The sequence below is a fragment of the Ambystoma mexicanum genome, chromosome 7q, assembly GCF_040938575.1.
Source record: "Ambystoma mexicanum isolate Mex_15411 chromosome 7q, UKY_AmexF1_1, whole genome shotgun sequence".
Classification (NCBI taxonomy): Eukaryota; Metazoa; Chordata; class Amphibia; order Caudata; family Ambystomatidae; genus Ambystoma; species Ambystoma mexicanum.
Genome location: NC_090941.1, coordinates 65,495,205 through 65,511,376, shown reverse-complemented (window position 1 = coordinate 65,511,376; position 16,172 = coordinate 65,495,205).

The following is a 16,172-nucleotide window of genomic DNA, read 5'->3' as shown; positions in this document are numbered from 1 at the left end:
TAATGAAAGGGTGCAGGTATGTGTGTGAAGATGATAATTGTGGAAATGTGAAAAGGGAGTTTATGAGTGAACACTTATTTTCCATGGTGGTACTGGTGGACAATGAGAGGGCCTGGCAATGATGAGGAGTGAGATGGCCACTGGGTGTGTGTGCTTTTCGGAAGTGTGTGAAAGGGAGCAGGAGGATCTGATACGCGGTAGTGGGCAGATGGGCCAGGGAGGGAAACAGCTGCAATACAAATAGTGTGAGTAGCCATCAGCTCCCTAGGTATGTGGGATTGTGTCGCCATATCTGACTTGCCATCCAAAGGAGCTGATTGAATGGCTCCAGAGGTAAAAAATGCTTTACACTTGCCAGCCACCACCAGTTCTGCTGTATTAATGGATTCATAGCACTTTTTCAACAAAAAACTGCTGGAAACGTTTTATTCCTATACCTTCATTGCCTTTGTAGAGGCATGTATGCCCTCATCATTTTACACAATGTTTCAGGCTCTGAAATATGCATTTGAGGGATTAGTGAGAGCACATAAAATGTAGCATACAGGATCTCTGGGGCTGTGTTGTTGGATTCTGACTCACGCTATACTATCAGGAACATACAGGACGGGGCAAGTACCCCAAGAAAGGGACTACATTTACGATTGGGTGACATCTTTAGATAAAGGAAAAAATGCACTGGGATAGAAGCCATTTTGTAGGCTATCACAGCATGATAAAGACAAGACAATGATACACATTTATGAAAGCGACTTAAGCTTCAGGTAAGTATTTGACATACACTATTTTCATGTTGCCATTAGGAATCTTTGTAAAGTGATGGATCCTGCAGCCTATCCTACAATTAATCCAATAGGGAATCCAGGAAACAAAGGTAGCAAGACGGTTTATTTCTATACAACTGTGCAGGAACAAGCTGGAAAACTGGACGAGTATCACTGTCCCAAAATTATGACCCCTAAGCACAAACATCTCTGAAAACAGAAAAGTCAGCATGATACATTTCATCGGTTGCATTAGCAATGGCCTTTCAAATGACACATCCTCTGGCCTTGGAGGGCATTGCTTTACAGCACTATTTGAGCCCGGCACTTTTCTGAGAGACCTAGTCATGTGGTACAGACCACCAAGTTAAGCGGATGATTCCATCCTAGGTAATACAGACTGATCCTGCAACTAGTATCCACGTGATTTGTTTCAGTTCTCAGGAGGTGTGCTTTGCCTTCAATCATGACATTGAGCTGGGAATTCATTCACACCTGAGCTCTGCTGATGTAACGTGTGCAGGGTTTTATGAGCTGTAACGTATGTGACAACCAATCAGCTTTCTCTCCCGGCCACGTCCACTGTCATGGCTGATAGTTGCTGCATGATCACCTCTCATGGCTGGGTTTCAGTCTATCCATGGATTATGCATGTCCATATTCATGTGGGAATGAAGTGCTACTAACTTTGACAAAAGTTACATAGAATCTACAGTATTTATATTGGGTGGATATGGGATCAATACTATACCAAATTCCAGTAACAAATATAAGCCAATGCCACCTAAAATTAATCAGACATTTCTTCCTGGTTTTTCTTTGCTTTCTTAAAAATCCACCAACCCACAACGTTCCTGCACAATAACGTAGTTTCGTTGAAGGTATGCTAAAGTTAAAATATATTTTCAGTCATCAGTTGTCAATACATCATTAACTACTGATCCATCACTGTGCTCTATCTAGATTTGGTATGTGTGTAATTGCAATTTTAGCTTGAGCTATCAGCTCAGAGGCTCTTTTCACAAAATGCTCATCCTGCAACCCCTTTTTCTGTGTTTAGCAAAAAGTCGTTTCCATTATGCTGGTGGGGTCAGTAAGATGGTCCTATCAAGATTACAACTTACCTTTGCCTTTAAACGGTGTTATGTGTGTGTGTGTGTTTCTATGATTGCATTGGCCACTAACTTGGGATCCTTTTACAGACTAATTGCATCTCATTGGAAAAGATTGTGGTCGAAGGAGAACGAAAAAGATCACTCATTTGTCAAAACCGTCCACCAGACCCTTTGCCTCACACAGTGCTGGGATATCAGAAGCCACTGCAACCCGTATATACCACCAATAATAGCAGTATTCAAGCCACAATACAACAGGGTATGGGTTCATCACAACTATAATTTCAGAGCAGAAATCTGGTAGCATTGATCACATGGGTGCAGATGGCGCTACACATGGCACGCACATCTCAACAGATTTTGATCTGACATATGGGTTCCATGTGTCTCTGGGATGACTCAGACCTTCATCCTTTTGAGTTTGTTAAATGGGTGAAAACATATGGGGAATAATGATGGTAATTACTGCGCCCTCTTTATATCAGCGTTATACATAACACCAGCATTATTATAGGTAGTGTTTTTCTATTATTATTATTATTACCACACGACTGGTGGACCACTTGATGCAAGATATGATCAGCCTTAAGCGAAGAATGCGCTGGAGGAAAGGCACCATCGGGTGAGCCTATGGATGTCCACGACTCAGAAAGGAGTAGAGGCAGAATGTGTTTTTCAAATCAGGAGCAAATCCTTTTCTTCTTGTTGATCCTTAGTTTCACCGATATTGATACTATCACCCACAAAATTGAGACTTTTGCATTCATCAAAACTGATAATCCTAGATGAAAAATTAGTATAGCTATTTTAAGTGTACAGACTCTGTGATGGACCTTCGGGGATTTATTAAGGAGCTACATCAGAACAGAAGACCTTGTGGAGGCAAATTGTTCATAGACTTGTTTCATTACATGAAATCACTCACTATTAGGTCTGACCTCTTTCACACCTGTAGCTAGAAGATTACTTATCAAGGGAACTAATATCACAAACTGCACTTACTCTTCTCCTTGCTGAATGCAACAATGAAGACCAGTTGATTTTACAATTGGCAGTTGTCAGCATTTGATTAGATTTATTATTTTGTTTGTGGGTATTGAGGTATCTTTCTAGAATTCTTCACTTCATGATACTTGAGAATTGTTTGGCTGACCCAATAGACTGTATCCAGGGGGATGATCAAGTGAACAGCTTCTTTGTATCTTGCCTTTCCATATACAGTAGCTTTATTTTTCCTCTGAGTGGGAGCAGAGTTGCGGTTTTGAAACAGTTTGAACATGCTTCATCAGATCTTTGTTTAACGCAGCATGTCTGGACTGATAACAAGATGAAATTTGATTTGCTTATGGTGGATCACTTATGTTAACACCACAGAATGTATACACAACACAGGCTTGGATGTTGTTGCCCAAAGCAATTGCAGTGGTTATCTTTAACTCAAAACCAACATACCAATATGTTTTGATGTCTGAATGTAGGGGAGAGTTGCTGACATTGGTCAACTCCTTTGGTTGTCAGCACGTCTAGTGTAACCATGATCTTCGCTCATGTCATAGCTCAGGCACATCACTCTTTGCTGTCTTGGTCCATTATCTATCAATCTCTCTGTTCCTGAGGTTTCTTCCTGGTGCTCTGTTTTCTTTAGATTCCTTCTTCATCAGGTTATTTGAGAAGACTCTTAAGTTAGTATTTAGCTTACAGGTTGGTGATATTGATGAGTGTATTGCTCTCTTTGTGTTTCTCACTCATTCATGGCAGTTCTACGCTATGGCAATGATTTGAATTTATTGTATTTATTGACGAAGAGAACAAAGGGTTTCAAACACAAGAAACAATAACAACAGAAACACAACTATACAGGGAAATCCTGTGTTAGGTGCCTCACATAAGAAGAACATATAATGATTGACTGACCAGTTGATGGAAGGGAGGATAGGATCCATTGACTAGTGGTAGAACAACAAACACAACTGTCAGTATTTTAAGAGAACTCGTGCAGCGAAGTTGGGGGCCGGGTGTTCATGGAGAGAGAGTGATGAGCTGCGGAGCTAAATATACTCCTTCAATACTTAGGAAGTGGAGCTTCAGAGCAGATTTGTTTGAGTGAGTGGTGGTGGTGGTATTTTGACATGAGAAATTAGTGTGTTCCTGCAGTCAGGAGCAAGGGTGTAGTTAAAGTAAGAAGGTGCACAGGGTGAGTGGGTGAACATGGAGATTAAACAGGGTGTTCGAGCAGAGATTGCAATGAGGAGAGCAGTGAGATATAGGGCCTCATTACGGGTCGGGCGGTCCGGAATTAACAGTGGCGGCAAACCCGCCGCCACTGTTAATACCGGACCGCCCGATCCCGAGTCCTGCAGGCAGGAGGTGATCTTTCCGCCAGGTCTGACCTGGCGGGTTGAACACCTGCCGCCTGCAGGCGGACATGGAAACACCAGCACCATCACAATATGGTGCGGGTGTTTCCACTTCCCCATTCCCATTGAGTCCTGTAGGATTCAATGGGAATGGGGATTAACACCATTCCGCCTCCGTGACTCCCGGGACACCGGGGCTGTAATGCCCTGGTAATTCCGGGAGTCACAGAGGCGGAATGGTAATACGAGTCCGGCAGTAACCAGGAAGTTTTACCGCTGCGGGTACCGCCGGACTCGTAATGAGGCCCATAGTGTCAGATAGGTAAGGGAGAACAAGATCATGGATGGATTTCCATACAGAAAGTAACATTTTGAAATAGGACCTGTTTCACAAAGAGATCCATCTAGCCTGCAGATGGTGATCAGAAGTGGAAGATCAGTGCAGGAGATTGTAGACAGATCATGTGGCAAAGTTGAATATTTTGTGAAGGTGATAAAGAGCAGAGGGGAAGACCAAGGAGGAGGCGTGCACAGTTGTTAAGGTGGCTGAGTTCCGGGGTTATAATGAGGGTGTTTAGGAAGTGGTAGGAAAGCTGAGAGGATATTCTACTGCTATTTTAGGTTTATCCTGCCAGCAGCAGAGGTCAAAGTTATAAAAATGGTGTCTATTGAGATGACTGTCAAAAAGGACCTAAAGGTTGCATGCTTCAGGTATGGGGAAAGCAGGTTGGGGGTAAATGAGAGAGGAGAGGAAAGAAGAGGGGGCATAGGAGGAGAGGAGGTAGATGACATCTGCTTGCTTTTGATGTGTTCAACACGCGGTACCTAATTGTGAACCAGTGGCTGCTTGCTGAGCGGCAATCAGAAATGTGTGCAGAGAGATCAGGAGTGGGACTGGCAAAGGAGAAGAAAATGTGACCGTCATCTGCAGATCGGTTATAGTAGAAATCAAAGGCAGAGGTAAATTGACTGGGGGGTGAAGTGTAAAGGGTAAATAGTAGAGGGCCAAGGAAAGCAAAGAGTTTTGGGACAACATCAGAGAGAGAGGTTGAACCCGTGGTGGCTATGTTCCATGAGACAGAGAAGGTATGATGGAAGAAACAAAAGACAACAAAGCCAAGAGCAGTATTTGGATTCCAAAGTCATCAAGGATCAGAAGAAGAGTGGTGGGCCACTGTGTTAAAGAGGATGGAGAAGTCAAGAGTGTAGAATAATGGCTGCAGGAATCAGACTGGGGAGTGTGCCAGAGGTAGAGACGAGGAAGATGGGGAGCCTGTTAAAGGTGAGACTTTCTAGAAGTTTTTTAATAGGGCAGAATGAGTGATAAGTGCATTTCATTTTATGGTCAGCCAAAGGCTTTATTGGACAAGCAGGACAGTGAGTAACCTGAAGCAGAAGGAAAGGATGCCAAGATAAAGGGAGTGCTTAAAGATGGAAGAGAGATCGGAACAGTTAGAAGGTGAGAGGTGATTGCCTGTGGAGCAAATATGCCAACAAGGGCTCAAAAGGGTTAGCAGTCTCCACAGATCTGAAGTTGCATGGAGCATCATTTAGATTGTCATGTACAATTGCTTAAGGGCAGTCAGAGATTAATCCAGGCAGCTGCATAGGCTGTCTAGGTCTAGGCTTTGTGAATAAGGCATAAGGAAGCAGGAGCAAATCTGAGATATTCAGGACCTCCCCATATCTACTCCAGAGAAAATCTTTGTGAATCAGGGTCTGTGTCTTTGAGCTGATTCGATGAATAAGTACTTCCTACACTTCAAATGCTTCTGTGAATGAGTGCTTTATTTCGTGGGCCCATGGTATTTATGATTTCCATCTGCATATGACTCCTGATTGTTAAATATAAAATTGCAATGAGAGCAGGTTTCTGAAAATGAGTACCATAGGTTTGTGATTGCATGCAAGGTGCACTAGTCCACTCATTTTAAAATGCATGGAAAGGGGACTATTAATACATCTGGTTGGTATTTGTAGGAGAAATGCATCCAAAAGTATACATGATGTTTTTGAAGTTTGTGGGAAGATTGGAGATCTTTTTTTCCCATTTGTGCTTTTAGTCATGATGATTGGTTGAATACATTTACCCAGGAGACGGAAATTGATCATAGTGACAGATTGATGCGTTTAGGTTATCAGAGGTTTCCACACAGAAACATGACTGTACCTCCTGCACACACAGGTAAGAACGGTTTGTACGAAGATGTAGCCTAAATTTCAATTAGGACTCCACATTTCAACAACAGTAAAAGATTGGTCCAAGTTCAGGTGAACAAGAGTGTGAGAATTATGTGTGAGACTCAGGCTGAATCTAGTAGATGTCAATATTGGGAATGCACAGAACACATGCTAAAAATATAAAGGTTTTGAATTGGGCATTGCATAACAGGGTCTTATCACTTTGCACCATGACACCACAGTTATGGGATGAGTTGAGCTAAAATAAAAACATGGCACTAACATGTACTAGTTTACCTTATCCATCTAACATAGAACATATTCCATGCTAACAATCAGTGCAAATCAGTTCTTGCATTTTGAGCATGCTATAGATTGATAAATCCAGTGTACAAGGCATTTGGGCTGTGCAGGGTTAGCTTGGAAATGCAATTAATAACACGTGCAAAATTAAGGCTGCGCTGTGTTGAATGAAGATGTGACAAGTGAGAAGTGTGGAATGTCAGGTCCATTTTACTAAAGACATTGTATTGTTTAAAAGACTTTCAGAGCAGGAAAACAGCACTGAGATGTGGCTATTGGCTTCTGTTGCTACCATTATAAGCAATCAGGATGAACACAATCAGGGCTTTCGAGAGGGCTGGCCAATTGACAAAAAGGGAGGTGGTTTTGAATGACACATGAGGTCACAGAGGGGACCTATATTCTAGGTAGGTCTCATAAAAGGCTTATAAAGGCTGGTTAGGAAAGGCCAGGTTTTATTTCTCACTCACTGGCTGAGGAACTGGCAGTGGCTTTTTCTCTCACTCACTGACTCGGGAACTGGCAGCTGCCTCAGGAGAGGTTGGCAGTCCCAGGTACTCTTATCCTTTGACTGACTTTGGGAGAAGCGTGTGGCAGGAAGGCTGGGGGGTTCATACCAGGTGAAAAAGGGAGTAGACCTGATAAAGAGTTCTTCTGTCTGACAACTAGACTGGGGTCACGAGTAGTTCAGGACACACACACAATTAAAGATTATTTTGGTAAGTTCAGTTAATTTGAGGAGCGTTCTAATAAGTGAATGCTTAATATTAGATAGTGTAGAGTGGATAAATCATCTCATTTTCAGTTGCTGCACAGTGACATTTTAAATGTGCATAGCTATGTTCAAGTTTCTCCATTAATGCGATAAAACTCAGATGTGACAGAAGCCTGTGCTCTGTCAAGTTTTGTTGAAAAGTTCAAGGCCAATATTGGCAGAACTCTGGGCATTATCGCAAATAGAATGTTTTGAAACCCATTGCAGGAAAGGCTTAGTTTATGTTTGAAATACAACGTAGATGTCATGCATTGTACATGTAATTCTGTGTAACTTGCATATTTCTAATTTCTGCTAAAGAATACAAATTTGAAAAAAGGTGAATTAGCCTCAGTGTACTTATTCTGTGTTCAGTTTTATTGGGTTGGCGTACAGATAGATGCAGAACATGTGGTCAAATATAAAGCAAAGTTAGTCACTGTAAATTGTGTTCTTCTGAGAGGCTCCTAATGAATGGTAATGTTTCATTTACATGGTAAATGTATTCTGAGATGCAAGCCAAAAAGGACATAATGTGGTATTGTAAATAAGATACCGCAAAGGGGATATGTTCATTGTTTAGAGTGCACTAAGTCCAGTATTTGCTTACCGTTAGTGATCTCGGTATAAGGACAATTACCAGGCATTACTCTAAAGTTAGGCTTGCCACTATACCACAAAATACAAAAAACACCACCAAACAAAAATACAGCCAAAAAATATCTCCTACAATGACATATTAATCTGCAGTGATTCGAAGAACCTTTGTGAATACAAAAGCACTTATCTTTGCACATTTATGTTCTGTGCAACACCACATGCAAATGGATACATCCTCTTGGAATTAGGGCCCTGTTGTTGAAAAGCACATCTGTTTTTCCAGAAGAATGATTGGTATATTGTGGAACGTGGGATGTCAGAGCTAGGTGGTTGATATGGGCAGAACAGTTTCTCAGCATTTCATTTTTCATCATGCCAATCAGATGTAGATACTCTTCATCCACTGCATTAAAGAATGGCATAATCAACCTACTAAACATAGCAACTCCCTCCTGCATCCCATTTGTAGATTGTAATTTTCTGAAACATAAACCACTTCAACCTCATCCATCTAATTCCAACTCCAGAAGAAAGAAGAGATCTTCACTCAATTGTGCTGAAGCAGTGACCGGGGCATAAAGCGCCCACTCTCATTGGGCAGGGGCATGACAGTCCTGGAGAGACAGAGCTTCATCCCACTCCATACTTTTGAATAACATTGCTTCAGGGACATACTGAAAGGTATACAGAAGTCTAAGAAGAATTTGGGGATGAAGTAGATCAAATTAATCTGTGCTAGTCATTTGATGACCACTATCATACATTTTGAAGATGATGATTATTTAGTAGACTGAATCAGAAATGTACTTGTATTTGGTGGATTGGCCTATCATTAGTAATACACGTAGCAAAGCCAGTCCCTAAGCCCAGTGCCTTCAAAAGAATTACTATGTTTGTATGGATGAGGGTCAGCTGGGTAGTCCAGGGGTAATGTGTTGGTAGACAGAAAGCAGACACATTATGGCAGGGCGACATTGATATGGTGTGCAGTAAGGCAGTGGGCCTCTACAGTTTAATTGGCTTCCTGTACACTAATGAAGTATCTTTCAAGAAGACTTCTTGCGTAATAGCTCAATTTAGGATTGCAATTGCTTTCTTGAATGTTGTCCCGAAAAGACCTCTTTCCTCAATGAGATCTCGCTATCACTGTCTAATACCTGGTGACGTCCTTTCTAGACCACTCACTTTCTTTTCTTTAAAGAGGATGTTATGATGGGAAAGTAACACCAAAAATAGCAAACAGTTTACTACAATGAACTTTGTCCATGGAGTTCATTTTCATTTATTCTATCGCCCACCTGGCTAGTGTGAAAGTGGTATACAAATGTACCGATTTTCTTCTTTCTGCCACATTTTCTCACTCCCCCCAAAAAAAACTATCTGGATATTTTTAAGCTCACGAGTAGACCTGTATTAACTGGCACACATCTGACATTTCCTGACTGTTGCTCTGCTGATGGTTTTCTAAAGCATAGTCTTTCATCACCCCATAAAAAGGCAATATTTTTGACGTAATATTCACCCATCTTTACCTACCATTCTCCCTGTTCCTTTAATCATCTGCTTTTCAAGGTTAGCCGAAAGTTGCTAAGGTTCCACAGGGACATTTTGAGTATGTTGTAGCAGACTCCCATCAAGTTGATGTATTTGCTATGAATCCATCTTTTGACTACTATTTGTCTGCCGATTCAATTGTTTTGAAATATACCAAGTCCCTTATATCTTTATTTTCAGTACAGCACCTAATGAAAGAGCACCAGGTTTTGTAAACATACATCCTTTTGAAAATACCCAAAAGGAGTAGCCTGGCTGGCAACGCTATGACAAAGTCACCTTTACTCTACTGCTGTACATTGTAGTATTTATGTCTGTATATTCAGGGTATACCAATGCTCTTTTCTTCACAAAATAAGGTGCACCAGATAAGATCAGATTCAATGAGCAGCAGTGATATTCATACTATCAGGTAAATTCAATTGATGTTCTGACCAGGGTGTGGAGGGGAGTACATGGAACAGTCACTGAGGCACATTGTATGGGTGACTTACATAAATTAAGTACAATCAACATTAGAAATGTTTAACTGCAAGCAGGTGGTATGGCCAGCTATGTTACAATAATTCTTAAATTTAATCAGTGATGCTCTGAATAAATAACAAAGAAATACCTTGTCATGCTGTGAAGAAGTCCTAAACTACTTTCTCCCTCACCTGTTGTTCACACCACAGTAGCAGCATTATTCAAATATTTCTCAAAATAAATCCTAGTGGAGCACCACATCAAAACTTGATCATGACCATGTATAGTTCCGCAGTGGTTGACAGAAACGTTCCTTCGTTGGCTGAATTGAATCAACCCTTCCTTGAGTAGTGACGTTTTCATTCTAGACAAAATCCTTAGGCACTTGTCCAATGAATATCTCTGCAAACCTTGACCATACCTTTCCCATGATGTTTCATCATTTATTAGATCAACAAGTATTTCGTTTAGCTCTCTAGTGAGAGTTTGACCTCCACACTACAAAAACGCTCCTTGAACAGCAAGCTTCACAGTAATGTTTAGTCAATTACAAGCCTCTATTTTCTAGGAACAATAACTGAGAAAGCTGGTGGCTTTCCACCTACAAAATTATTCATATCATTTCAACCATTATAGATCATTTAAATCAGGTTTTCAACCATGTGGCAGTATTGAGACAGCCACTCTTTAGGGGGATGACTTCCTTCATAATTCTGTCGGTAGGGACCCTGTTTTCAGGTTGAATGGGGTCTCTCAAAGGCATTTGACACTGTTCAAAACAGGGCCCTTAATCATTTTCTGTTATTATTATTATTATTATTATTATTATTATTACTAATAATAATTATACTTAATAATATGATGGCACTTAATGAGAGTGAAACAGTTTAGGGAGAAAACAGAGCGCTTTTCAAGTCATAGGTGGAAGTACACAGCAAGGGAAGCAGATCACAAGGGATCAATACAAGGGAGTGGGTCTGTGATAACTGGGAAGTGGGAGGGTGGCCAATTTGGCAGCAAGGCATCTACAAACTATGAGGGGAGGAAGCAGGGTGCATTAGATATCCCAGTCTCAGGTTTGGTGGAGGAGGGGGTCTGGACCTAGGTGTTGAGGATTGGCCATTCATTGAAAGGAAGGTTCTTGAGTTCCTTCCTAAAATGTAGAGGTTAGCGGGCAATGCAGGTGTTTTGAGGGAGGAATGTTTAGAGTCATGGGCACCGAATTTAAAGATAACACATGCTTACAGTGGAAGCCAGTTCAATTCGATGAGGACCACAGTGATGTGGTTGAATTTGATGGGTCTTGATGCAGCATTTAGGACTCTCCTCAGAGGTTCCAGGGTCATCACCAGAAGTCCGTCCAGGAGGTCATTGTCACCATCCAGGTGCGAGAAGGACAAGGCTTGGACTACTTCACTAAACTTGTTTTCTGGGACCAGGGGCTTGATTTTCCAAAGGAGGGAAAGTTAGTACTAAGCTGTTTTTATCTATCCTGCTATGTGCTACTTAAGGAAAATCTGACTGTTAATGTAGAACACAAGGGGCTTGGCACAGGTGGATAGTTGAGGCCATAGCAGAGAGACATGCCTGGGTGCAAGGTGTTCAGTGTTGTTGGTCAGCAGTAGGAATTTGTTTTTGGAGGGGGTGAGCTTCAGGTAAGCACTTGACATTCAAGACTGGATCAGTGTGAACTGAGTCTTGAGAAAGTGCATGTCTTTGATGTATGATATCTTGAGGGAGATGATATCTTGAGGGGGAGCTGCATGTCCTCTGAGTATTGATGAATGTGGATGTTGTGTGGAGCAAGAAAGATTCTGAGCGGTTCCAACTAAAGGTTGAAGATCAATGGAGGAGTCTGCAGATGATGGGTGGAGTTGATTTGAACCAATCAATTTGGACGAATGGGTGGCAGTTATCAAGGTAGGGTTTAAATCAGCTGATGATGGTCTCCCTGATCGTCATATAGTGATTTAGAATGGTGGTGGGTGTCTGGTGGTCATTTGTGTTAAACACAGCTCAAATGTCAAGAAGAACTAGCAGGCAATAGTGGCTATCATCTAGGGTGCTAAGGGCACCATCAATCACCTTCGTGGATGGGTATGCGCTACATCTGGATCTAAAGCCAAATCGTTAGGACTTAAATAGGTTGTTGGTGTTGATGTGTTTGAGGGTTTCATGGCTACTGTTTTACATTTTAGCTACCTGTATTTGAGGGGGGGCAACCCTTGATGAGTTTCCTCTCAGTTATTGAGGCATGGATGACTCTGTTTGGTCTCATATCCAATCGAGGCACAATGAAATGTGTGCTTTTGCCCTTCATAGACCAATATTACCACTGCCTCTGTTCTGTTTTGGCTGTCTACACTGTCACTCAAATTATGACCTTTTTAATGTCACTCATGTTCTGTTAGATTCTCACTACTCTTTCAAAACCCACATTTTCAAAAAGCTGCTCTGTTCTGATTTCTTTCTTCTATGTTGAATCCGCCCCTATCTTCAAGGCTGTTTTTTCTTAAGATTGTTTAATATCTTGTGCTCAAATACATTGTCAGGGGAATGTTCTCCAAATGGGTTTTCGTGGCCATAGAAGCATTATGCGGCTTGCATAGTCAGGAGCACTGGACAGTTTGTGCATACCACCCACTGTCTGCACCATAACGCACATATTCAGTTAAATATCAGTTGCCTTATTTTTGAATCTCTCTGCTTGTTTCAGTCCATCTTTCTGGCTAAAAAACATTAATCCCTGGGTGGTACTCAGTCTACAAATAACAAAGTCTAGCGATCCATTTACTTAGGAAAACATTAACTTCTAATAGGATCTTTTAGTGGCTGCTCTAGGTATTTATAACTCCCAGCCAGTTTCTCCTTAACTTGTCACCTCCCTTCTTCATTTTAGTTGAAGATTTATTTTTTTCCATATTCTTTAGTCACTTTTGATGTTCATTCGGAAAGTGATGAGAGCACCAGGAAAAATCGGTTACCGCACCTCATTCCTCATCAGATATTCTGTTTCATCGTACATGCAGCCGGTTGTAGAAATCATAGGGACGTGCTCTTGAGCCCCAAATCAAGATTAGCTATATTTGTGTTGGATTCCTACACAGTTGGCGCTTGTACACAATCTCATATCATATATGCTTCCTTTGTTCATTAATCATCATGAAAGGTATAGTCCACTCATTTAGGCTTTATACCATTTGAATCTTTATTTGTCCCCATGGTTACCGACACGTGTTTCGACCACCACAAGTTCTTTATCAAGGCTAGACTTAAGGTGTTGCTGCTGTAATGCATATCAAATTGCAGGTAGCCCATGGTGATAAGTATCACTGATTGTATTGCATGTAAAATGCTGGGTACTTGTATAAAAAACTATCGGTGTCTATCGGTCAATTGGTCCTAGGACACCTTTAAGATGTTCAAAACACGTGTTGACACCCATGGTGATAAATAAAGATTCAAATGGTATGAAGCCTAAATGAGTAGACTATACCTTTCATGACGATTAATGAACAAAGGAAGCACATATGAGATTGTGTACAAGCGCCAACTGTGTAGGAATCCAACAAAAACATATCACTTCTGATGTTCAGCCCTATGCTGGATGATGTGTTCTTCACATTGGTGTTTCGTTTAATGAAGTATTTTGTTTTGCTGTAACAGTACATTTGTACTTAGTACAGTGTGCCATCTGCCACTCATGGCAAAGGCAGCAGTATATCAAATAATAGACAAAAGAAATTGGAAAGCTGCTGAGAGTAAGGTGGGTGGGACAAAGAATTGTATGCATATGTGGAGGAGTGTTTGGCATGAGGAAAAATGTCAGGCGAACTGAGAACAGGTGAGACATTCTCAGGTGTTAATCGTGGGTGGGGGAGAACACACACAGTGTTTTGTTCCCCATTTATTTAACGGCAGGTTAATAATACCATAAAAATGTCAAAGATTTTGATTTTTTCCTGAAAGTATTTCTATCCTTTTGATTTTTTAGCACTGTTTTAAACAATAAAGCATACTGAAAATGAAAATCATTCTCCCTTATGCCTACTCAACATCCCCTCATCCCTGCAGACTATGGGTAATGATTTCAGATGTCTCACTCTCTCGCTGGTTCATCACTCACAGAGACAAACATCATGAGTCCATGGCCTGTCTCCTACTCCTGCAGAGAAAGGATCTCGAGATCACAGAAAAGTGAATCGGAAGCCATATGCGAGACGGGTCCTAAAAGATCCTATAATATAAGTAATCAAGCACACCCTACCGAAAGTTATTCATGTATCCCAAATCACTGAACCGCTATCAGAATGACACTGAAGGCTGAGTTCCTTTACAAGATCATGGAACTTTGAGTTTACTTTCAAACTCCTTCTACATAGAGCAGGGGTTATTTAATCCCTTATAGTAAGCACGGTCATATTCAGGGCCCCAGATACGATTTTAAAGTGGGCGTATTTCACTCACTATTTTATGAGGTTGTGAGTTAAATTATTTCTTGGGTATGTAAAGAAACTGTTCATTTGGAAAATAAATGTATGATCTGTTATGATTTGCAACCAATTAACATTAGAAATCAACAAAATACAGTGTGTTGCAAAAATATTTATTAACATTTAATTTAAAAGCTCTTTCTGTGTTTTTAAATAAATGGTAAAATAAAGTTAATTGACATCTCTTCTATATTACACTTTGGTAGTGAACTAAATTAGCTTACTGCTATACATGTTTCCTTATCAAGTGATGGCTGTGAATTGTCAGAGTTCAGAAAAGGACGCCTATGGCAACACACCCACTAAATGGAGGGGCAATCTCAACAGCACGAAAGTGTTTATATGTCATGTTGTGTCTGTGGTCGGTGGGGTATATTTTTGGAGGACAAGCCACATTTCAGAACCTGCCCTGCTCCAGGTGAGGCATTACGTTGTAACTTGTGAAGTGGTTGCTTCTGACTAGTACATCCTCGCCTGCACTCCGTCCTGCTAAGGCACTCCTCAGCACAGGACTTTACCCAGACATGTACATAACAGTGGTGTCTTGGATTTATAAAACACTTTCTACCGTAGGCTTGCACAATCCGCGCTATGGTGACTAGAATTCTTGGAAATGCCAACAGGGGAGTTTACATATCTGTGCTGTTAACAATTTCATGTAAACCTTTCCGAGCAAGAAATATTAAACAGGCATTAGCGTGAACATGCCCGCAAAGACATTGGTTTGCAGAATCAATGTTTTACATAATCAAAGGAAGTGCAAGATGTGTTCAGTCAATTCGTTCATTGAGGAACTTTGGGGAATTGCCAGGGCATCGTGTATTAAACATCGTTGGGTAAATGCATTTTTGAGTCTGGTGACAAGAATGGTCTTGCCACATGTTTCTCGGAATCTAAACCGAAGCATTTTTGGAATAACAGTCTGGGCATGGTCGCCTACTTCGGACAGGAGACTTCTGTAGTGAAGCTTTGAGAGTTATTTATTTCGATCGTGTTTCTAGGCAACCTGCGTTCGCAGCTATCCAGAACGTGCCGGGATGTTTACCTGCAGTCTTTGGCAACACAGAGATTTTCAGTTGAAGCAATTCTGCACATAACCTACTGTGCCCTGCTCCAACAGATGCAGAGGTCTGTTGGCAGGGGTCAAGTACTAAAAAACAGAAGTTGGGGGACTCATTAACAAACGCAATGGGATGTGACATCAGGGACGTCATTTAGGGGTCGCAACTGCGACCCCTGAGGTTTCCCTTGCTACCCCTGTGGTCTCCCTTGATGCACCTAAAAAGAAAAAGAAAAAAAAAAGGTTGTTTTCTTTTTTTTAAATGCAAGCTCCTGGGCTGTGGCTAGCTCCATGTGGCTCTTTGCTTCTGGAGTGGCTGACTTTCTTGTTCAGGCCTCTTAAAAGAAAAGAAAACATTAAAAAAAATAGATTACACAAGTTTAACACTTTCACCAGTGACCCTCAATAAGAAAGAATAGGATAACCAAATAATGTTTTTTTCTGGAATTCTATACAATAACTGCTAGACTCATTAAAGGTTTATTTTAGGCACACTTCAGGGTGTGAGTCACTGATTTAGTCTGTT